This window comes from Salvelinus namaycush, unplaced genomic scaffold (genome assembly GCF_016432855.1).
Source record: "Salvelinus namaycush isolate Seneca unplaced genomic scaffold, SaNama_1.0 Scaffold138, whole genome shotgun sequence".
In the NCBI taxonomy this organism is placed as follows: domain Eukaryota; kingdom Metazoa; phylum Chordata; class Actinopteri; order Salmoniformes; family Salmonidae; genus Salvelinus; species Salvelinus namaycush.
In genome coordinates this window covers 80,396-104,387 of record NW_024058097.1, presented here as the reverse complement: position 1 = coordinate 104,387, position 23,992 = coordinate 80,396, and the positions used below count along the sequence as shown (strand labels likewise).

Below are 23,992 nucleotides of genomic sequence, written 5' to 3'. Positions count from 1 at the left end.
CAAACAATAGCATGGTATTTTGTCCCACTGTATAAACTACTGTAAATTAGACACTGCGGTTAGATTAACGAACATTTAAGCTTTCTGACGATATAAGACATGTCGATGTCCCGGAAAGTTGGCTGTTTAAAATGCCTTTCTAGTCACATACTGAGCAGCAGCTGTCCAGATTTCAGGACAGGTTTAAAAGCAGCCCAGAACAGCCATCTTGTTTCAGGACAGTCAACTGTAAAACAAAAAAAAGAGGACATTTAACTAGACTACTCAGCAGGGTGTCAGGTCATTTAGCATCAACAGGAAGTCAGACAAACGAGATTCTAAAAAGGTTTATCATGTGGTTGCAGAGAACGATTGTTATTCTGGGAAAGACCTCCCTTTCTAGTGCACTACTTCTGACTAGGGCCCTTAAAGCTCTGGTCAAATGTAGTGTACTATAGAGGGCACCATTTGGGAAAGTTTCAGAACCACAACTTACCAGTATGTTGGAGTCCAACGCTGCAATTCCACAGACCACAGCACTCAAACCCTGAAGAATGAAAGGTAAACATTTTATTAGCGTGCTGATTGAGAAACCTGGATTTTCACAAAGCGCATCAGTGTCGTGGTCTGGAATCAGGTATTCTATAGAAGGAATCACAAAATAATGTTAGTTATAGTTTGGCTTCTATGAGAGGATAGAAGGTTCTTAAATAGAGCCCATCAGATCAAACAGTAGCTTCACAAAATAATTATAATAATCTGACATATCCTTGTCTTTGAGGATCATCATTTACAGACAGTCACTTATGAGTTATTTACCACATCCTGAACGTCCACCCCAAAGTGCACTTCCCCACTAAAGCTAGCACAATGACTGGAAGTCTTACAGGTATGTTCTAGCATGCTAGCTGATAACCATATACTTCACAGCTGCGCTAATGCTAGTTAATTTTCACTTATGAAACTACCCTTATCTTCTCTCATAATGGACACAGAAATTGTATCCACTGATTTGGTTAGTAGATTAAGGCCTCTGCCAAAATCCTTAAGTATCCCTTTAAGGTGAAGGGCTGAGAAGCGGGACACAACCAGGAGGAAAATTACAGAGTTCCATTTGTGAACAGACAACGTGCAGGCATATAGAACCCGATATTGGTAGCGTCGTAAATGGAACCTTATTTCCAATACCGTGTAACGTACGCTAACCCCATTCTGTACAAATGTGCGTAACCGCAGCATTCAAAAGAGGCTGCAAAGAAAACTAATTTGACTGTGTTGACATCAAAATCTGGGGTGTGAAATACGTTTCTATTCAAGCGTTGATTGACATGGTAATGGCTCTATAGTATTGGAGAAAAGTTGAAAAAAACGGACCCCTCCGACGCTGCATGTTCCATCGTGACGTGTCATGGCGTAACGTACAGCACGCATAAAGCAACTAATTCTGTCTTACAGCCTCTCTCCAACAGGTGTAGCACTTCCCTCAACGTTTGAAAACAAGAAGGGGACAGGATACGGGTGGATACCTAGTCATTTTTTGCGTCATCACTGCAAGCTATCATGACTCCCAAAAGCCGCTGTTCACTTCTGAAGATCACTTTAGCACCGCCCTAAAAACCTGATTAAAATTCAACAAACCTTCAAATAGGCATGTAATGACACATTATATATACCCTTTATAGGGTTTAATTACATTTTAAAGGCGATAAGGTGATAAGTTGGACAGGTCGAGTGATAAAAGAAGTTTCCCCACATGACATCTCTCCTCACCATCATACCCTGACTACACAGCTCCCTTCGCATGCGCGAGTGTTGCAAAATAAATGTTGGAATCTATGTTATTCAATTATTGCACCGACACTGCTCGCACACGTCAACGAGCGTCTGCGTTGCCAAGGGCTCAAATAGAAGTCATTCCTATTTCTGACGCAGACGCGCTGCAAGTCCTGTCTCTCCTATCTCCTCATTGGTTTATGGAAGCAGGTACACACGTGCCATCTCCTCATTTGTTAAACCCACGTGGGTGATTGAAAGACGAGCTGTGTCGCTGGTTGTCGTGGTAATATTATGGAAGTTTAGATGCCAATCACCATATAACTTCAAAGATGAAAAAGCCTGGAAAGAGGAGAGATGACCAGAAACGATTCGGTTGACCGTTTTATGTGCGGATTAGTTGTCGGAGTAGAGGACCTTGTGCATTTCAGGTAAAATAACTCAAATGTTTATATCCCAGGACAAATTAGCTAGCAAGTGCAAGCTAGCTAAATTGCCCTTCATGTTTAATGCTTTTCGACCTGTCCCCAAATTAATGTAATTGGTTCAGAGATTGTTTTGATATTTTAACCTGGTGTGGTGATCGAGTCTGGTGTGGGGGCACATAATACATTTATGCACATGGTGCACGCGCTTGGGTCCGTGTCACGCAATAGGTTTAGCTTCCCCACCCGCCATTTTTAAAAAGACCCAACAGAGCTCATTGCCTTCTTGAATCATGCAGAGGTGGGCATCATGAAGGGCTCGTCATTGATTTTGTTGGAAAGGGGAGAAATTGTGCTTTACAAATGGTATTGATATTATAGTTGATCTGGAAGTATCACGTTTTTTTGGGCGCTAAAATAAGGTCAATTGTACGGACCAGCGCGACGTACAAAAGTGAGTTAGTTTAAGTTAGCTTACGTTACAACTTTTGACCAGAGCAATGTTTATTTTATTTAACTAGGCAAGTCAGCTAAGAACAAATTCGTATTTACTATGACGGCCTACCAAAAAGACTCCTGGGGAAGGGGAGCTGGGATTTGTTTTATTTTAATATTTTGGACAAAACACAAAAGACGCCACACCAAGTGATGCCAATTTAGCAATTTTGTTGCTGGATTTAGCAACTCTTCAGACTACCCTGGCAACTTAATTTTTTCAGTCAGCACCTAGCAAAAAATGTAGCTACTTTTAAAAATGTATTTGGAACTTAAAGCAACTTCTGAAAATTGACTCAAAGCTATAATGTACGCATTTTCCCTGTCACACACTCAGTCACAACACACGTGTGTGGCTGCAAAAGTGCATTGTGAGTTAGGTCACCAGCAGGCGCTCAGCTCGTGCACAGGTAGCAGCAATTTCAGCAAATTGCAAATGATTATTGGCTGACTGCAGCATCATCATCATTAGTACGGGTTCGACGAGACAAATTAATATAGTTGGTCACGAATGTTTGATCTTGAACAATACTTACATCAACCAACATGTCTCAATCAAAATTGTACAGCCAGAAGTACAGAAAATAGTGGGAGTCTGTACCTGAACAAACGACAAATCAATTTGAGTAACGTTATTGTATATTCTGCGTCACATCAACCTGCCTCTAGCAACTTACCCTGAAAATTAGACAGCACAAAACATGTTACCAACATGGCAGCAGCATAAAACATGGTACAAACATTATTGGGCACAGACAACGTGCAGGCATATAGAACCCGGTAGCGTCGGGAATTAAACCTTATTTCCAATACCGTTTGACGTTACTACTTTTGACCAGATCAATGTTAATCAGTAGTACACTTGAGAATACGTTGCCATTAGCGCAGCAACGACAGTCGAATCAGGGGCCAAATGCTACTCAGAATCTGGTAAGTTTCTTCTTCAAAGGCTGATTCGGTAAGAGAGTGATGGTGCAGTCACTCCTAACTGGAAAACTATTCTACTAGCTAACACCAACATGGCACGTGGTAAGCTAGGTGATAACAAAAACCACCAAACTAGCCAGTTGGCAAACTAACGTTTGTATCCTTTTACTGCAGCAGAGTGAGTCGTTGTACCATGCATGGCAGACATTTCAGTAATATGCAGCTTACCTGATATGCATATTCTCTACCGAGTCATCGGCATCTTGAAAGGAGTAAAATAAAGTTTACACACAGAGGAGAAACCACAACAACCCGCTCACTGGAATGAAAATCCTTGAATGACCAGATGTCGCTGTCCCTCCTCCTCCTTCTATGGTATAATGGCGTTCGCAACAATTAAATGTGCATTCCGCCACCTACTGTGCGGGTGGATAATAAGGATCCCAAAAAAGGAAAACATTTGGGTAAAAATAAATAAAATATCATACAAACTACCAAAAAATAAATTAACTAAATAAAATCAACCTGCTTTTCTGTAAAAACCTCCTTCTAATCAGGTCCAACACAGCCTCAGAATCCTCCTGTGAGGGCAGGACATTTCCTGGTGACAAAAGTCCTTGTAGTCCTGCTCGGCAAAATCTTCTCTGGCTTTTTTTATTATTATTTTTTAGCTATTTCACCTTTATTTAACCAGGTAGGCCAGTTGAGAACAAGTTCTCATTTACAACTGCGACCTGGCCAAGATAAAGCCAAGCAGTGTGACACAGACAACAACACAGAGTTACACATGGAATAAACAAACGTACAGTCAATAACACAATAGGGAAAAAAAGAAAGTCTATATACAGTGTGTGCAAATGGCATAAGGAGGTAAGGCAATAAATAGGCCATAGTAGCAAAGTAATTACAAATTTGCAGATTAACACTGGAGTGATAGATGGGCAGATGATGATGAGCAGATGATGGTGTGTAAAGTCGTGATACTGGTGTGCAAAAGAGTTGCAGAAGATATAATGATATCCAGCCTCTTAGTCTTCTTGGACACTTGTCCTGTACAATTAATCACTGTGGCTATAAATACCACAAAATCCACCTTCACAATGAGTTTATCCAGATCAACCGATTTGATAGTTTGTGTGTATGCATTGAAATGTAGGCTATGCGTGCCTTTTTAAAAATGTATGTAGTTCTGTCCTTGAGCTGTTCTTGTCTATTGATGTTCTGTATTATGTCATTCTGTATTATGTTAAATGTTTCATGTGGACCCCAGGAAGAGTAGCTGCTGCTTTTGCAACAGCTAATGGGGATCCTAATAAAACACCAAATACTTTATTAAATTCAGTCACCCCACCATGGTTGGTGTTGGTATGTAACTGTTCAATTCAGTCACCCCACCATGGTTAGTGTTGGTATGTAACTGTTCAATTCAGTCACCCCACCATGGTTTGTGTTGGTGTATAACTGTATGTTAAATTCAGTCACTCCACCATGGTTAGTGTTGGTGTGTAACTGTATATTAAATTCAGTCACCCCACCATGGTCAGTGTTGGTGTATAACTGGATATTAAATTCAGTCACCCCACCATGGTTAGTGTTGGTATGTAACTGTATATGAAATTCAGTCACCCCACCATGGTTAGTGTTGGTGTATAACTGTATATTAAATTCAGTCACTCCACCATGGTTAGTGTTGGTGTATAACTGTATATTAAATTCAGTCACCTCACCATGGTTTGTGTTGGTGTGTATCTGTATATTAAATTCAGTCACCCCACCATGGTTAGTGTTGGTATGTAACTGTTCAATTCAGTCACCCCACCATGGTTAGTGTTGGTGTATAACTGTATATTAAATTCAGTCACCCCACCATGGTTAGTGTTGGTGTGTAACTGTTAAATTCAGTAATCCCACCATGGTTAGTGTTGGTGTGTAACTGTTAAATTCAGTCACCCCACCATGGTTAGTGTTGGTGTATAACTGTTAAATTCAGTAATCCCACCATGGTTAGTGTTGGTGTGTAACTGTTAAATTCAGTAATCCCACCATGGTTAGTGTTGGTGTGTAACTGTTAAATTCAGTCACCCCACCATGGTTAGTGTTGGTGTGTAACTGTTAAATTCAGTAATCCCACCATGGTTAGTGTTGTTGTATAACTGTATATTAAATTCAGTTACCCCACCATGGTTATTGTTGGTATATAACTGTTCAATTCAGTCACACCACCATGGTTAGTGTTGGTGTGTAAATGTATATTAAATTCAGTCACCCCACCATGGTTAGTGTTGGCGTGTAACTGTATATTAAATTCAGTCACCCCACCATGGTTAGTGTTGGTGTATAACTGTATATTAAATTCAGTCACCCCACCATGGTTAGTGTTGGTGTGTAACTGTATATTAAATTCAGTCACCCCACCATGGTTTGTGTTGGTGTATAACTGTATATTAAATTCAGTCACCCCACCATGGTTAGTGTTGGTGTATAACTATATATTAAATTCAGTCACCCCACCATGGTTAGTGTTGGTGTATAACTATATTAAATTCAGTCACCCCACCATGGTTAGTGTTGGTGTGTAACGGTTTGACTTCATGTCTTGAAAAGGTTTTAATTTCATCACTACAGAATAATACCATAAAATACAGTTTTCCAGGGAGTTCTAGAAACCAGTTGACGGAAAACTCCATCCAAAAACGATCTTTTGTTATTTGTTTCATTAGTCCGTTGTAACAGTCCCAAAATGTTTTGCTTGTCAACAATCAAGTTCTCACGATATGTTACTTTCAAAATACAGAAATCCCCACATGATGCATTTTGCAAATACCAAAAGACCGTTTTGGGTGGAATTTTCCTTTAATGAAAGCATGCATCAGTCAGGTGAAAGGTTATTTGGCACCATGTCCAATGTCAGACTAAAACCTTTTTAATGCCACAGAAAATACCATCCATCTGAGTGATAAAAGGCATTTTATAACAATAATCTTATTTTTTATATACATTATCGCATACACTAATAGTCTTAATTCCTGATTAAATGTTGCCGAACCATTTTATGGCAAAGATTATAGGACAGTTGCATTCTGCTGCACTATCCCAGTTCGCCACTAGAGACATACAGGTATTCTATCCAGTGGTGTTCTGCTGCACTATCCCAGTTCACCACTAGAGACATACAGGTGTTCTATCCAGTGGTGTTCTGCTGCACTATCCCAGTTCACCACTAGAGACATACAGGTGTTCTATCCAGTGGTGTTCTGCTGCACTATCCCAGTTCACCACTAGAGACATACAGGTATTCTATCCAGTGGTGTTCTGCTGCACTATCCCAGTTCACCACTAAAGACATACAGGTGTTCTATCCAGTGGTGTTCTGCTGCACTATCCCAGTTCACCACTAAAGACATACAGGTGTTCTATCCAGTGGTGTTCTGCTGCACTATCCCAGTTCACCACTAGAGACCTACAGGTATTCTATCCAGTGGTGTTCTGCTGCATTATCCCAGTTCACCACTAGAGACATACAGGTATTCTATCCAGTGGTGTTCTGCTGCACTATCCCAGTTCACCACTAGAGACATACAGGTATTCTATCCAGTGGCGTTCTGCTGCACTATCCCAGTTCACCACTAGAGACATACAGGTATTGTATCCTACTAACTAGAAGAGGATAGATGTAGAAAAAGGGTGCGCTGATTTTTTTATTTAACCTTTAACAAGGCAAGTCAGTGAAGAACAAATTCTTATTTACAATGATGGCTACCAAAAGGCGTCCTGCGGGGACGGAGCCTGGGATTCAAAATAAATACAGTACATAAAGAGAGACCTAAGAGAACATAGCAAGGCAGCAACACAACACATCATAGTAGCAACAATACATGGTAGCAGCACAAAACATGGTACAAACATTAGTGGCCACAGACGACAGCACAAAAGGCAAGAAGGTGGAGACAATACATCACACAAAAATGCCACAATGAGGTTTGAGACGGATGGGAAACGGGACTATCATTCGCTGGAAAATGTGTTGCATTTCATTAACTAGGTAGACCAGACCCAGCTGCTATAGAGAGCAGTTAGTAATGGCATCTTGTTAGGCACAAACTCCGCCACGGTTCGTTGGACAAATCCTTTGGGAAAATGTTTTTAGATCAACACTGAAAACAAGATCTGTGGTAAATTCAGGCGTAAACCTTTTTCCTGAGATCAGCTAACAGTCACACAATTGAAGCATTTGTACTGAAATTAAAAGCCCCTGCTATAATGGTCAAGTTAACGGATCTCAGAAAATGTAGAATCTCCTAAAAGCCAATTTATGCTCGACAGGAAAATGTGATCGGTGCCATATGACTGGTGTGACGCAGACCAGTACTAAACGGCACACAATATGAACTGTACAGGACGGCTTTTTTCTCCTGTTATTCACCAAAATTCTAATATAAGGCTCAATCTGTGTCCGGGAAACTAGCCTCAAGCGCAAACGCTCATACCTTGTAGTGAGCCCAAATTCTCTACCCCTGTGCTTCACGGCCAACAGATGGGGTTAATGGCGCTACATGGTCAAAAACCCGATTGATTCCACCGTAGGTATGGTTGAAAGAACCAGAGGTAACTCATTTGGGGGGTTTTCGGGACTACTGGAACATTAATGTCCATGATACCACCCGTTAAATATACCGGAATTTACTTGGATGAATGCTTCATTTAACCACCATCTTTAGCGGTTTTGATATCAGTGTAAACCAAGTCTGTTCCATATATTAGCTATACAATTGTCCCACCGTATCGTTAAAGTACACTCCATGACGAAACATGCATCTCACAATAAATTCCTCCCAAAAACACAACGGCTTAAAATAATTCAGTCAACTTTCTATAGCCAGTGAACAATGTCAATCCCGTTACATGTGCAAGTGTATAACCACCTAGAATAACTACATAATGATATGAAGGAAATGTCACATTGTTCAGTATTGATTTCAGACCACATGGTTCATTCAAAATGGCCAAATTCACCAAGTCTGATTTACTACCACCGAGAAAGAAAAATTAGACAAGCATTAATTTGTAGATTTATTTACACATCAAAAAACAGTCATGGGGTTGAATTGACTTGGCCTGGTTTTCCCCAGTTCCAACAAGACGTCCCTCTTCCTTGCTGACCAAGAGGGCTTGCCGGTGTACAACAGGAGAGCTAGAGGGAAAATAGTGAGAATTAAACCCTGGTGATACTGTAGGGACCAATACACAAGGTCTGAGATGACTTGATCAGAGAGTAACCAATCAGTCAGCGTTACATCAGACTGGGGCGGTAATGATGACTCATCACGTCAGAGTATGTAGTTTATAACAAATTGCATGGGTCAGTGTGATGATCCAAGAGGAACATCCAACAGTACATTAACAACATCTTCCTAATATTGATCTGCCCCCCTTTTCCATTACAACACATATACACCGAGTGGACAATACATTAACCTGACCAGGTGAAAGCTACCCCTTATTGACATCACTTGTTAAATCAGTGTAGATGCAGACAGGTTAAAATGATTTTTAAGCCACGAGACATGGATTGTGTATGTGTACCACCCAGAGTGTAAATGGGCAAGACAAAGATTTAAGTTCCTTTGAATGAGGTATGGTAGGTGCCAGGCACACCGGTTTGTGTCAACTGAAACACTGCTGGGTTTGTCAAGAGCAACAGTCTCTTATGTGTATCAACACTGGTCCACCACCCAAAGGACATCCAGCTAACTTGACTCCAATGCCGACCCACAGTTGTGTCACGGGCAGACAACTGAGGCTGTTCTGAGGGCAAACTCAATATTAGGAAGGTTTAATGTCCTCTATACTCAGTGTATTATAATACTGGAACCGTAAGTCATTCCCACTACACACCTTCCCGCTCCACCAGCACAGCAACACTTCAGCAGCCAACGAGATCTAAAAAGACAGAACAGTTTTAAAACCAAATAATTCCAATCTTATTTTACTAGACTCCATTCAGAGCATTCTGAAACCAGATCAGGATTTTAGTTCAGTCATTGCAGCCATCCAGCCAGCAGTCCAGGGTCTGGGATCAAGCCCCCACCCAGTCACCCTCCCTCCAGGCAGGCAGCCCACCTTACCCCTGCAAAAAGCAGGCTTGTCAGTGTCTGCCCAACCCACAGGAGGGCCGATGGGCAGCCAGACCTTTATCCAGCCCAGAGCACAGGACAGGATTGCCACCTGACTGGAATGGTTAAGTTTTGCATACATCATTTACAACATTCCAGAATGCTTCATGTGGAAGGAGAATTAAGATGCTGTCAAAAGTCACACACCTTTCCAAACACTGCAGACACTAGGACCTCAACCAGGGGGGCAGAAACCTAGAGGGAGAAAGTAGGAAAGCATGAAGTGACATTGTAGTCAGACATGAGATCAGTCTATAGCAGTGTATTCTAATCCTGGGGACCCAAAACTGTCAACAAGTGTTTCCCCCCCCAGAACTAGGCTTGGGTGGTCTACCAGGGTATTTGGAAAACAGGGTTTCACCAATAACATTTAGATTATGTCTATGAAGTTTATATTGATAGATACTTATGTATTTTACAGTAGGTCCAGTCACATGGTGTTTGTTTACAAGAATGAGACCAGAGCATTGTGAGTCCCTCACTGTTGACCAGGTGATCTAATTACAGGACAGAATTCACAACTCAATGTGTTAAGTGTTAATATGCTGGGACAGCACTGCCAGCGAAAACCTGAATACCACCCTACACCTGATTACTCAAGACTAATTAGTGAAAGATCAGAATTGAGCTGTGTCTAAACGAAGCCTTACATCTAGGTCCCCAGAACCAGGATTGTGAAACACTGCTCTAGAGTATAGATCAGTTCAGTAACCAATCAGTCAGCTTAACATCAGACTGGGGCGGTAACAGGAAATCATCACTTCTACATTATAAAGGACAGAAGTAAAGTCGCTCATACACACCTTGTAGTAGTTCAGTAACAGGCATCTTCTAGTGACCAGTCTGGTACCACCATCAGGACCTGAAGGAGAGGAGTCTAAATAAACATGCTGAACAGCACTACATTAATACTGCTTTATTGTCTGATAGATCAGAGGGGTAACCAATCAGCTGGGGAGGTAACACGACTATCTAACAGACAACTGATCCTAGACCAGCACTACCACCCGAGAGACTAAATATGGGAAAGTGCTGACAAGGGCCATGTACTACATCAGGACACTAGTTATTTGGAAGTCAGTATTCTAACCTCAATCCTGCTTAAACTGTATTGATGGTACTGCATGAAAATATAAATTAACTGACTACATCCTGAGTGGCCCATCCACCCCAGTCACTTGTGCTGCTACTAGCATTTCATGAATGATTCTGCATCTACTTCTTGATATTAAATCAAATGGCAGCCATTTTGGATCAACAACGCAAAGCCAAATGATATTGTGTGTGAGTCTCTGGTCCCATCAGACAGTTGGTAACCCCAACCAGCTGTCCCCTTGTTGCCCTGGCAACGCCAGCGGGTCCACCTTTGCAGGTTCTGTTGTCGACACAGGGCGTAAGACGCGTGCGGGTGTCATCACTAGGAGCCAGAGTCACCACGACTACCAAACACCAACCATTCACTCTGTTTGCAGTCAGTTAACACTAGACTGGTTATAGCTTGTGGCTAAAGAAGAGGCTCTGGTTAAGATACAAGGACTAGATTCATTACCGAACGTACTCATTAACCAAAACTCACCAGTCTAGTTGGCATCACGGCTCCTTCTTCAGCCACAAACAGAAGAACCTACAAAGACATATGCTTCAGGTTAAAGTCTGGATGGGGACCAGATACCAGGCAGGCACATGGAGGGGTTAGACATTACATATGTAGAATTTATGACAGGTTACGTAGCCCTCTGCTGAAGTCAGCTATTCCTTTTCTCAACAGGAGTTCAGACGAACGAGATTCCAAAGAGAATATTCATCATGTTCAGCAGAAGGACGGGATCCCCCAAACACGTTGCGTTCAGCTAAACTGTACAAGTAAATAAGTTGGCAACACTGTGTAGATAGCTATACAATAAACTTAATGAATGTTTGAACTACCACTTCCAGGACAAGACACTGGTGTTAAAATATACATTTAGACTGGATGGATCCTTACCTGCATAGCTTAGAGCAGCTCAGAACAGCCATCTTGTTTCAGGACAGTCAACTGTAAGACAAAATGGAGGACGTGAAACTAGGCTGCAACAAGACAGTCAAGCGAGGGTTCTTTACTCTGCAGGGTGTCAGGTCATTTATCATCAACAGGAAGTCAGACAAACGAGATTCCAAAAGGTTTATCATGTGGTTGCAGAGAACGATTGTTATTCTGGGAAAGACCTCCCTTTCTAGTGCACTACTTCTGACTAGGGCCCATAAAGCTCTGGTCAAATGTAGTGTACTATAGAGGGCGCCATTTAGGACAGTTTCAGAACCACAACTTACCAGTATGTTGGAGTCCACACTGCAATTCCACTGACCACAGCACACAAACCCTGAAGAATGAAAGGTAAACATTTTATTAGTGTGATGATGGAGAAATCGATGACCAACCGCTGCAATAGCTAGTCACTCAGTAGTTCATGTCGTTTCACATCGGTTCAAAGTGAGCTAGTTTGTCATCCTTGGGACTGTAGCACGTCCCGGTAGCCATCTTGTACAGTTGGCCAGCCAAAAGGGGAAAATGCATGCATCCAAAGTCACACCCTATTCCCTTTATAGTGCATGGGTCCTGGTCTAAGGTAGTGCACTATAAAGGGAAGTGGGGTACTAGTGTCTTAACATTTCACCAACCTGGATTTTCACAAAGCGCATCAGTCTTGTGGTCTGAATGCTAAAGAAGGAATCACAAAATAAATGTTAGTTTTTGTCTGGCTTCTATGAGAAGATAGAAAGTTCTTAAATAGAGCCCATCAGAACAAAGAGTAGCTTCACAAAATAATCAGACATATGCTTGTCAATGGATCATCATATAAAGCCCGGAAGTAGTGACCATATAGAAATGCTGCCATTAGAACGGTCCTGAAACCAGTGAATAAACTCAAATGGAACTCGCCAGCACACATTCCTATTCCAGAATGTAACTCCAAGTGGAGAATCTGTTCAGATGCCTTGAAGTCAGGAAGTCGCGTCACAAGTAATGCAGACCTGAGCAAAGAACACATCCATGTTAGTGACTTACTAGTCTGTATATTACTACAAGAGGCTTTGGAACACAGGACAAGGAGGCCATCAGATCAAAGTTAGCATCACCAAAAATCAGATATATGCTTGTCATTGAGGATCATCATTTACAGCCAGTCACGTGTGAGTCAGTTACCACCTGAAAGTCCACCCCAAAGTGCACTTCCCTATTTAGTTGAAAATCCATGACAGTTTTCCAAGTGCACACAAATAGATACTCAGGGATTTAGGGCAGAGGACCTTTATCTACTTCCCCAGCCAGATAAAGTCAAGGATACATATGTTATGTCAGAGTCAAACTGGGGTAAATTTAATGTAGTTTAGCAAGCTAATGCTAACTAAAGCTAGCATAACGACTGGAAGTCAGCAGGTATGTTCTAGCATGCTAGCTGATAACCATATTCTTAATAGCTGCGCTAATGCTAGTTAATATTCACTTACAAATCTACCTTTACACTGAAATTGTATCCATTTACTTGGGAATTAGATAAAGGGCCCTGGCGAATCTCCTAAAGGCGAAGGGCTGACAAGCTGAACACATCTAATGATCTTGGTGGTAAGTCAATGCACTCACGTGTCAGTATTCTGGACTTCCCTGACATCTGTCCTGCATTTCTGTTGATCAGGGGGAAGATAGGGAGGTCCCTTTATGAACAGGCAACACGCAGGCATATAGAACCCGACATTGATATCGTCGCTAATGGAACCTTATTTCCAATACAGTCGACTACTTCTGACCAGATCAACGTTAATAAGTAGTACACTATTGAGAATTGGGTGTCATTAGCGCAGCAACGACAGTCGAATCAGGGGCCAAATGCTACTCAGAATCTGGTAAAGAAGTTCCTTCTTCAAAGGCTGATTCGGTAAGAGAGAGTTCATTTTATCATCACCGTAGCAGAGACCTAACGTTGGGTTTATAACAACTGATGGTCCGGTCACACCTAAATGGCAAGCTAGCATACTAGCTAACGTGGCACGTGGTTAGCTAGTTGCTAAGTAAAACCACCACGTAAGCAGGCATTTAAGTAATATGTTGCTTACCAGAGCAGCACATTCGAGTCGTCGGCATCTTGAAAGGAGAAAATAATATAAAGTCAACACCAATTGTAGTTACAACCCCGGTAGCTAGCCAGCCATTAAATAACGTAGGTTCTCATGTGACCTAGCTAGATGCGGACACGTGTCCTGCGAACGCAGCATTTCGAAACACGTTTTTTGTTTAAAAAAATTATAATAAATTTGCAAGTCTCTCATCAAAACTACGAAAGTACAATCAGGTATTCAGAACAGGTCTGTGTAAATTCTCATCATCGAAAGACGTTGCAATGCTAACAGCCAGATATCGGCCTGAACATGAAATAAACAAATAATAACAAAACATATTTGATACTAGAAGTCCATAATTTGTCTAGGGTAAATTCTAAAGATCAGTGGAAGTGTTTAAACAAAAGGATGGCTTTAGATTGAATGCCAAAGTGGCGACTAGCTAAGTTACCTGTAGGTGCTTTCGCCGCATTCCGCTCAGTGTTGCCAACTAATTTTCAGAGGAAGTTCATTTGTTGCTAAATGACGTTGTGATGTCATTGCGTGATGCCGTCATTACATAATAACGTAAAACTGCGTCATTACGTAGACTCTAATTGAACACTTATTCTGTCATTGTTATATAGTGAAGTGTTCTGGACTGATGTAAAACTATATCTTGGCCTCAAATTGCATACAACCATTGAAATTTCTAAGTTTGACATATTATTTTACTACACTGATTCCACAATTGAATGTGAATATGTCATAAATCTCTTTATTTTATTTGGAAAAATTTTCATACACAAATCAAAATGTATGAAGAAAAAGGCCCTTTTCTTAATTTTTTTATCTGATTTGGAAAACTATTTAGAGTCTTTGAAACGTATACAAAACAAAATGTCAAAAAAACGTATTCGCAATATGTCTGTATTTGAATTGATATAATGTGGATTAGTTTATTATTATTTATTTTTTTCTCATTTCTTTGTGGAATTCCTCTGGCTGTTATGTTTATGTTTTGCATGTTACTGTTAATAAAAATAAAAAAAAGTGAAAAAATATATATATAAATATCACATGAAAAAAAAAACATTAAAATAATCTCGGCGAAAAATATGATTTGACATTTGTTAGTTTAGATTTGTTTGTTTATTATCATATACTTTTATTTGTAAAATTAATATAAACACAACACATTTTATATTATCACATTTTTATTTTTAAACACAACACATTGAATTATTGAACAATTACACATTATTGAACAATTACATTTTATTTATTTTATTTTTCAAATCAAGTTTATTTTATATAGCCCTTCGTACATCAGCTAATATCTCGAAGTGCTGTACAGAAACCCAGCCTAAAACCCCAAACAGCAAGCAATGCAGGTGTAGAAGCACGGTGGCTAGGAAATACTCCCTAGAAAGGCCAAAACCTAGGAAGAAACCTAGAGAGGAACCAGGCTATGAGGGGTGGCCAGTCCTCTTCTGGCTGTGCCAGGTGGAGATTATAACAGAACATGGCCAAGATGTTCAAAATGTTCATAAGTGACAAGCATGGTCAAATAATAATCAGGAATAAATGTCAGTTGGCTTTTCATAGCCGATCATTAAGAGTTGAAAACAGCAGGTCTGGGACAGGTAGGGGTTCCATAACCGCAGGCAGAACAGTTGAAACTGGAACAGCAGCAAGGCCAGGTGGACTGGGGACAGCAAGGAGTCATCATGCCCGGTAGTCCTGACGTATGGTCCTAGGGCTCAGGTCCTCCGAGAGAGAGAAAGAAAGAGAGAAGGAGAGAATTAGAGAGAGCCAAGATTTTCAAAATGTTCATAAATGACAAGCATGGTCAAATAATAATCAGGAATAAATGTCAGTTGGCTTTTCATAGCCGATCATTAAGAGTTGAAAGCAGCAGGTCTGGGACAGGTAGGGGTTCCATAACCGCAGGCAGAAAAGTTGAAACTGGAACAGCAGCAAGGCCAGGTGGACTGGGGACAGCAAGGAGTCATCATGCCCGGTAGTCCTGACGTATGGTCCTAGGGCTCAGGTTCTCCGAGAGAGAGAAAGAAAGAGAGAAGGAGAGAATTAGAGAGAGCATACTTAAATTCACACAGGACACTGGATAAGACAGGAGAAGTACTCCAGATATAACCAACTGACCCTAGCCCCCCGACACATAAACTACTGCAGCATAAATACTGGAGGCTGAGACAGGAGGGGTCAGGAGACACTGTGGCCCCATCCGATGATACCCCCGGACAGGGCCAAACAGGAAGGATATAACCCCACCCACTTTGCCAAAGCACAGCCCCCGCACCACTAGAGGGATATCTTCAACCACCAACTTACAATCCTGAGACAAGGCCGAGTATAGCCCACAAAGATCTCCACCACAGCACAAACCAAGGGGGGGCGCCAACCCAGACAGGAAGATCACGTCAGTAACTCAACCCACTCAAGTGACGCACCCCTCCTAGGGACGGCATGAAAGAGCACCAGTAAGCCAGTGACTCAGCCCCTGTAATAGGGTTAGAGGCAGAGAATCCCAGTGGAGAGAGGGGAACCGGCCAGGCAGAGACAGCAAGGGCGGTTCGTTGCTCCAGAGCATTTCCGTTCACCTTCACACTCCTGGGCCAGACTACACTCAATCATATGACCTACTGAAGAGATAAGTCTTCAGTAAAGACTTAAAGGTTGAGACCGAGTCTGCGTCTCTCACATGGGTAGGCAGACCGTTCCATAAAAATGGAGATCTATAGGAGAAAGCCCTGCCTCCAGCTGTTTGCTTAGAAATTCTAGGGACAATTAGGAGGCCTGCGTCTTGTGACCGTAGCGTACGTGTAGGTATGTACGGCAGGACCAACTTTTTAACTAGTAAACCTACACATTCTGAACAATCATAGTTTTAAGCAGTGTATTGGTAGTTAGTTAACATGCTACCTAACTGATCAACAATTATAGGTACAGGCAAATAACAAGGTATATATGCTATCTTATTGAATAAGCAACTTAACTCAAATAATGATGTATGTGCTAGGCATCTCTCTCCAGCTCTCCCCAGGTTGTTGTGCTGCTTGGCTGGCTAGCTGCTCGATGGTTTCCTTCAGATTTTGCCACTGTTTTCGCACCCACTGCAGTACACACTGCCACCATCAGCTGTGTGTCTCCGCCAGTTCCAGAAAGCCCACTCCTTGCATACGTACTGTAAATATGATGGATCATAGATTGGCAAGGAAATCCTCTTCACTGTCCAACTGCATTGTCACGGAGCTGGAACCAGCAGTAGAGGATGGAGCGGCCTTAAAGCTGTATGCTGCTGTGGTGCCAAACTGCTGCAGAACTTCACTTGGTAGTTTATGCTGGTAACAGGTTTCACCAGCCAGCTTCAGTCCATACCGCACCAGGAGTATGGAGTTGAGAGTGTGCAGTGACATTCTATTTCTTAACTTTGACTTGACCACACTCATTTGGCTGAACAGCCGTTCAACCTCCGCATTTGAGTGTGGCAAGGAGAGGGCAGCGAGTGCAGCTTTGCACAGTTCTTTAAATGGATTTGACCCGGAAGAGTCCGTGTAGTTATTGACTTCACTCCAAAACTCGACCGTATTTTCAGTTGAGTCCCACCTAAACAGATGGATGTTTCTCCATTGGGAAACAATTTTATCAATTGTTTGGGGCTGGTACACCAGTAGCTCAGCTACTTTAATAATTTCAGTGGTGCCTTTATTGTGCTTTAGCGTTTCCTTAACACTGAACAAGGCCATGTTGTTTCGCAAGGCTTCAAGGTTGTCTGGGAGCCTTGCTTGCAGCTCCTTGCTTAAAGCAACAATGTAGTTGATGCACTGTCTCCGAATTACCTTTTTGTCCTCTGGCGCAAGACTGAGTTGGTACATGGTGATGGACTGAGATGTCCATCAATGGCATCATTCAGGACATCCATTTTTGCCATAGGGTTGACTACTCTGCTGCAAATTGATGTTAAGAGGTGTACCAGATTGTCCAAAAGCTTGACAGGATCTGTTTGCTCTCCCTCAAATTACTTCACTGCAACTTGATTTCAAGAATGTCAGGTAGACATAGTTGGTCTTGTCCATGTACATAGCGTGGAGCACATCCACCATGTAGCAATGCTCACTGGCCTTGGTCAACTCAAAGTGGAGTTTCAGTTCTTCCCACTGGCTCAATATACGAGTTACCGCAGGCTCAATCGATAGCCAACGTGTGGCACACACTTTGGTGACCTGCAGGGGTTTCTGGCCACAATTAATGGTGGCATACACTGCTTTGTACGCCTCGCGCCGTTTTGGGGAAATCGAAAACCAGTTGTAGGTTTCCCTGATTAAGTACTCAACACTCCTAGGGATGGTTTCTTTGGATGCTGCACAGTCCGCCAATTGTAAAGAATGGCACACATCACGAATGAGTACCAAATTGGGCAATGCACATTCTACCTTTAAAATCCTGTGCACCCCGTTGTGTACCCCAGTCATCACAGACGCATTATTAGTGCCAATACTGTGAAGATTCTCTTTTTTAAGGTTGCACTTCTCAAGAAACTCAACTACCGCCTTTGCTATTGATCTGGCATCGCCACCCTCCCAGACAACCAGCCTGAGAAATGTGGACACAACGGTTCTTTTTTAAGCACTGAAATACCGAATCACCACACCCAGGTATTTCGAGACACTGGCATCAGTGGACTCATCCAAAAGGAGACTGAACTTCTCATCCCCCACATCTGATGTTACCCTTTTGAGAAAATAAGGAGCCAGTATTCCCCTAATCATTTCTGTGCACTTGGTGCGGTGCATTTGGAAGTTTGTTGCTGCCACAGAATCTGAAAAGGCAACTTTGCAAGCCATACCTAAATGGTCGCATGCTAGCAGCGAACAATGCTCTGCAGTGGCCATTGCCATAGTAGCTTTTGCAGTTATCCACTTTTTTAACCAACTGTGGTAATGTAGACTGCGTTGTGGGGTTGTACGGTTTTGATTTATTTATATGTTTTGCTGTAGCACAATGTTTTTTGATGTCATACATTTTTGCAAGCATATCTGATTTGCAGTACGCACAGTATGCCCAACAATCATCCCCAATTACTGGCTTCAGACACCCTTTAAATCCAGGTACTCCCACTCTTTTCTGTACTTCTGGCTGTACAATTTTGATTGAGACATGTTGATTGATGTTGTAAGTTCTGTTCAAGATCTCGTCGAACACGTACTACTGCTGCTGCAGTCAGCCAACAATGATTTGCAATTTGCTGAAATTGCTGCTGGCCTGCTGCTGACGTTCACTCACAATGCACTTTTGCAGCCAGGCACGTGTGTTGTGACAGAGAAAATCGGTTTTGTGTCATTTAGAGGGAAAATATGTGCGTTTTAGCGTTTGAGTCATTTTTCAAAAGTTGCCACAAGTTCCAAATACATTAAAAAAATTAGCTACATTTGTTTTTAGGTGCTGTTTGAAAAAAAAGTTGCTAAATATAGCAACAAAATTGCTAAGTTGGCATCACTGCCTGAGGGTGTCTAGACCGCTGTCTGTCTGTCTGTCTGTCTCTCTCTCTCTCTTCTTCTATGGTATAATGGCATTCACAACAATTAAATGTGCATTCCGCCACCTACTGTGTGGGTGGATAAGGATCCCCAAAAATAACATATGGGTAAAAATAAATGAAATATCACACAAACTACCAAAAAATAAATGAACTAAACAAAATCAACCTGCTTTTCTGTAAAAACCTCATTCTAATCAGGTCCAACACAGCCTCAGAATCCTCCTGTGAGGGCAGGACATTTCCTGGTGACAAAAGTCTTGTAGTGCTTCTGCTGTGAAGTCTTGGAGCCCCAAAAACCTCTCGGCTGCAGCAGATATTGGTACAAAGGCTGTGAAGTATTTGTAGTTAATCAATATCAAAGGTGGTAGCTCCGCTCACCGGTGAAGTGGAGCAGAGCATGCTGGGCAATCTCCAGCTCAGATAAGATCAGCTGGAAGAACACTCCACCATGGTTAGTGTTGGTGTGTAACTGTTAAATTCAGTCACCCCACCATGGTTAGTGTTGGTGTGTAAGTGTTAAATTGAGTAATCCCACCATGGTTAGTGTTGGTGTGTAACTGTTAAATTCAGTCACCCCACCATGGTTAGTGTTGGTGTGTAACGGTTTGACTTCATGTCTTGAAAAGGTTTTAATTTCATCACTACAGAATAATACCATAAAATACAGTTTTCCAGGGAGTTCTAGAAACCAGTTGAAGGAAAACTCCATCCAAAAACCATATTTTGGTATTTGTTTCATTAGTCCATTGTAACATCGTCCCAAAATGTTTTGCTTGTCAATAATCAAGTTCTCACGATATGTAACTTTCAAAATACAGAAATCCCCATATGATGCATTTTGCAAATACCAAAAGACCGTTTTGGGTGGAATTTTCCTTTAATGAAAGCATGCATCAGTCAGGTGAAAGGTTATTTGGCATCATGTCCAATGTCAGACTAAAACCTTTAAAATGCCACAGAAAATACCAACCATCTGAGTGATAAAAGGCATTTTATAACAATAATCTTATTTTTAATATACATTGTCACTTACACTAATAGTCTTAATTCCTGATCAAATTTTGCCAAAACACTTAATGGCAAAGATTATAGGACAGTTGCATTCTGCTGCACTATCCCAGTTCACCACTAGAAACATACAGGTATTCTATCCAGTGGTGTTCTGCTGCACTATCCCAGTTCACCACTAGAGACATACAGGTATTCTATCCAGTGGTGTTCTGCTGCACTATCCCAGTTCACCACTAGAGACATACAGGTATTCTAACCAGTGGTGTTCTGCTGCACTATCCCAGTTCACCACTAGAGACATACAGGTATTCTATCCAGTGGTGTTCTGCTGCACTATCCCAGTTCACCACTAGAGACATACAGGTATTCTATCCAGTGGTGTTCTGCTGCACTATCCCAGTTCACCACTAGAGACATACAGGTATTCTATCCAGTGGTGTTGTGCTGCACTATCCCAGTTCACCACTAGAGACATACAGGTATTCTATCCAGTGGTGTTCTGCTGCACTATCCCAGTTCACCACTAGAGACATACAGGTATTCTATCCAGTGGTGTTCTGCTGCACTATCCCAGTTCACCACTAAAGACATACAGGTATTCTATCCAGTGGTGTTCTGCTGCACTATCCCAGTTCACCACTAGAGACATACAGGTATTCTATCCAGTGGTGTTCTGCTGCACTATCCCAGTTCACCACTAGAGACATACAGGTATTCTATCCAGTGGTGTTCTGCTGCACTATCCCAGTTCACCACTAGAGACATACAGGTATTCTATCCAGTTGCATTCTGCTGCATTATCCCAGTTCACCACTAGAAACATACAGGTATTCTATCCAGTGGTGTTCTGCTGCATTATCCCAGTTCACCACTAGAGACATACAGGTATTCTATCCAGTGGTGTACTGCTGCATTATCCCAGTTCACCACTAAAGACATACAGGTATTCTATCCAGTGGTGTTCTGCTGCACTATCCCAGTTCACCACTAGACATACAGGTATTCTATCCAGTGGTGTTCTGCTGCACTATCCCAGTTCACCACTAGAGACATACAGGTATTCTATCCAGTGGTGTTCTGCTGCACTATCCCAGTTCACCACTAGAAACATACAGGTATTGTATCCTACTAACTAGAAGAGGATAGATGTAGAAAAAGGGTGCGCTGATTTTTTTATTTAACCTTTAACTAGGCAAAAGAACAAATTCTTATTTACAATGACGGCTACCAAAAGGCGTCCTGCGGGGACGGAGCCTGGGATTCAAAATAAATACAGTACATAAAGAGAGAGCTAAGAGAACATAGCAAGGCAGCAACACAACACATCATAGTAGCAACAATACATGGTAGCAGCACAAAACATGGTACAAACATTAGTGGCCACAGACGACAGCACAAAAGGCAAGAAGGTGGAGACAATACATCACACAAAAATGCCACAATGAGGTTTGAGACGGATGGGAAGCGGGACTATCATTCGCTGGAAAATGTGTTGCATTCAATTAACTAGGTAGACCAGACCCAGCTGCTATAGAGAGCAGTTAGTAATGGCATCTTGTTGGGAACCAACTCCGCCACGATTCGTTGGACAAATCCTTTGGGAAAATGTTTTGACATCAACACTGAAAACAAGATCTGTGGTAAATGCAGTCGTAAACCTTTTTCTGATATTCGCTAACGTCACAGAATTAAAGCATTTGTACTGAAATGAAAAGCCCCTGCTATAATGGTCACGTTAACGGATCTCAGAAAATGTAGAATCTCCTAAAAGCCAATTTATGCTTGCAGGAAAATATGATCGGTGCCATATGACTGGTGTGACGCAGACCAGTACTAAACGGCACGCAATATGAGCTGTACAGGACGGCTTTTTTCTCCTGTTATTCACCAAAATTCTAATATAAATGCAGTCCCGGGTAAGGCTCAATCTGTGTCTGGGAAACTAGCCTCAAGCGCAAACGCTCATACCTTGTAGTGAGCCCAAATTCTCTACCCCTGTGCTTCACGGCCAACAGATGGGGTTAATGGCGCTACATGGTCAAGAAACCCGATTGATACCACCGTAGGTATGGTTGAAAGAACCAGAGGTAACTCATTTGGAGTGGTTTTCGGGACTACAAACTGGCACATTAATGTCCATGATACCACCCGTTAAATATACCGGAATTTACTTGGATGAATGCTTCATTTAGCCACCATCTTTAGCGGTTTTGATATCAGGTAAACCAAGTCTGTTCCATATATTAGCTATAAAATTGTCCCACCGTATCGTTAAAATAGACTCCATGATGAAACACGCATCTCACAATAAATTCCTCCCAAAAACACAACGGCTTAAAATAATTCAGTCAACTTTCTATAGCCAGTGAACAATGTCAATCCCCGTTACGCGTGCATGTTTATAACCACCTAGAATAACTACATAATGATATGAAGGAAATGTCACATTGTTCAGTATTGATTTCAGACCACATGGTTCATTCAAAATGGCCAAATTCACCAAGTCTGATTTACTACCACCAAGAACGAAAAATAAGACAAGCATTCATTTGTAGATTTATTTATACATCAAAACACAGTCACAGGGTTGAATTGACTTGGCCTGGTTTTCCCCAGTTCCAACGAGATGTCCCACTTCCTTGCTGACCAAACAGGAGTGCAAGAGGGCTTGCCGGTGTAGGAGAGCTAGAGGGAAAATAGTGAGATGACTTGGGTCAGTGTGATGATCCAAGAGGAACATTCAACAGTACATTAACAACATCTTCCTAATATTGATCTGCCCCCCTTTTCCATTATAATACATATACAGTCTTGGCCAAAAGTTGAGAATGGCAATACAAAGGATTTAAATTCCTTTGGATGGGGTATGGTAGGTGCCAAGTGGACCGGTTTAGCTCAACACTGGTCCACCACCCAAAGGACAGCCAGCTATCTTGACTCCAATGCCGACCCACAGTTGTGTCACGGGCCAACATCCCTGTGGAACGCTTTCAGACACCTTGTAGACAACTGAGGCTGTTCTGAGGGCAAACTCAATATTAGGAAGGTTTAATATCCTCTATACTCAGTGTATTATAATACTGGAACCGTAAGTCATTCCCACTACACACCTTCCCGCTCCACCAGCACAGCAACACTTCAGCAGCCAACGAGCTCTAAAGAGAGAACAGTTTTAAAACCAAATAATTCCAATCTTATTTTACTAGACTACATTCAGAGCATTCTGAAACCAGATCAGGATTTTAGTTAAGTCATTGCAGCCATCCAGCCAGCAGTCCAGGGTCTGGGATCAAGCCCCCACCCAGACACCCTCCCTCCAGGCAGGCAGCCCACCTTACCCCTGCCCCCTGCACTGAGAGCAGGCTTGTCAGTGTCTGCCCAACCCACAGGAGGACCGATGGGAGGCCAGACCTTTATCCAGCCCAGAGCACAGGACAGGATTACCACCTGACTGGGATGGTTGAGTACTGCGTTCATCATTTACAACATTCCAGAATGCTTAATGTGGAGCGTTACAATGCTGTCAAAAGTCACACCTTTCCAAACACGGCAGACACTAGGACCTCAACCAG

The 23,992-nt window shown here is 42.0% G+C and overlaps 1 protein-coding gene, 4 non-coding genes and 1 pseudogene across 5 annotated transcripts in view; all 6 read right to left on the bottom strand.

Moving 5' to 3' along the window:
* The window catches only part of LOC120036514 (piggyBac transposable element-derived protein 4-like), a 140,825-nt gene extending 126,426 nt beyond the window's left edge, over positions 1-14,399 (bottom strand). Inside the window, exon 1 of the mRNA XM_038982959.1 lies at positions 14,319-14,399. The gene's annotated coding sequence lies outside the window, so the exon portion shown is untranslated. The remainder of the gene's footprint in view (positions 1-14,318) is intronic.
* LOC120036577 lies at positions 8,859-8,932 on the bottom strand (annotated as a pseudogene).
* LOC120036568 lies at positions 10,471-10,540 on the bottom strand. Its single transcript, XR_005474571.1, has one exon. It is a non-coding gene; the product is annotated as a small nucleolar RNA SNORD31 (small nucleolar RNA).
* On the bottom strand, positions 11,069-11,195 carry LOC120036544. Its single transcript, XR_005474548.1, has one exon. It is a non-coding gene; the product is annotated as a small nucleolar RNA SNORD22 (small nucleolar RNA).
* LOC120036554 lies at positions 11,513-11,584 on the bottom strand. The gene has a single exon (XR_005474558.1). It is a non-coding gene; the product is annotated as a small nucleolar RNA SNORD30 (small nucleolar RNA).
* LOC120036549 lies at positions 12,205-12,267 on the bottom strand. The gene has a single exon (XR_005474553.1). It is a non-coding gene; the product is annotated as a small nucleolar RNA SNORD29 (small nucleolar RNA).
* Positions 14,400-23,992: the final 9,593 nt, after the last annotated feature.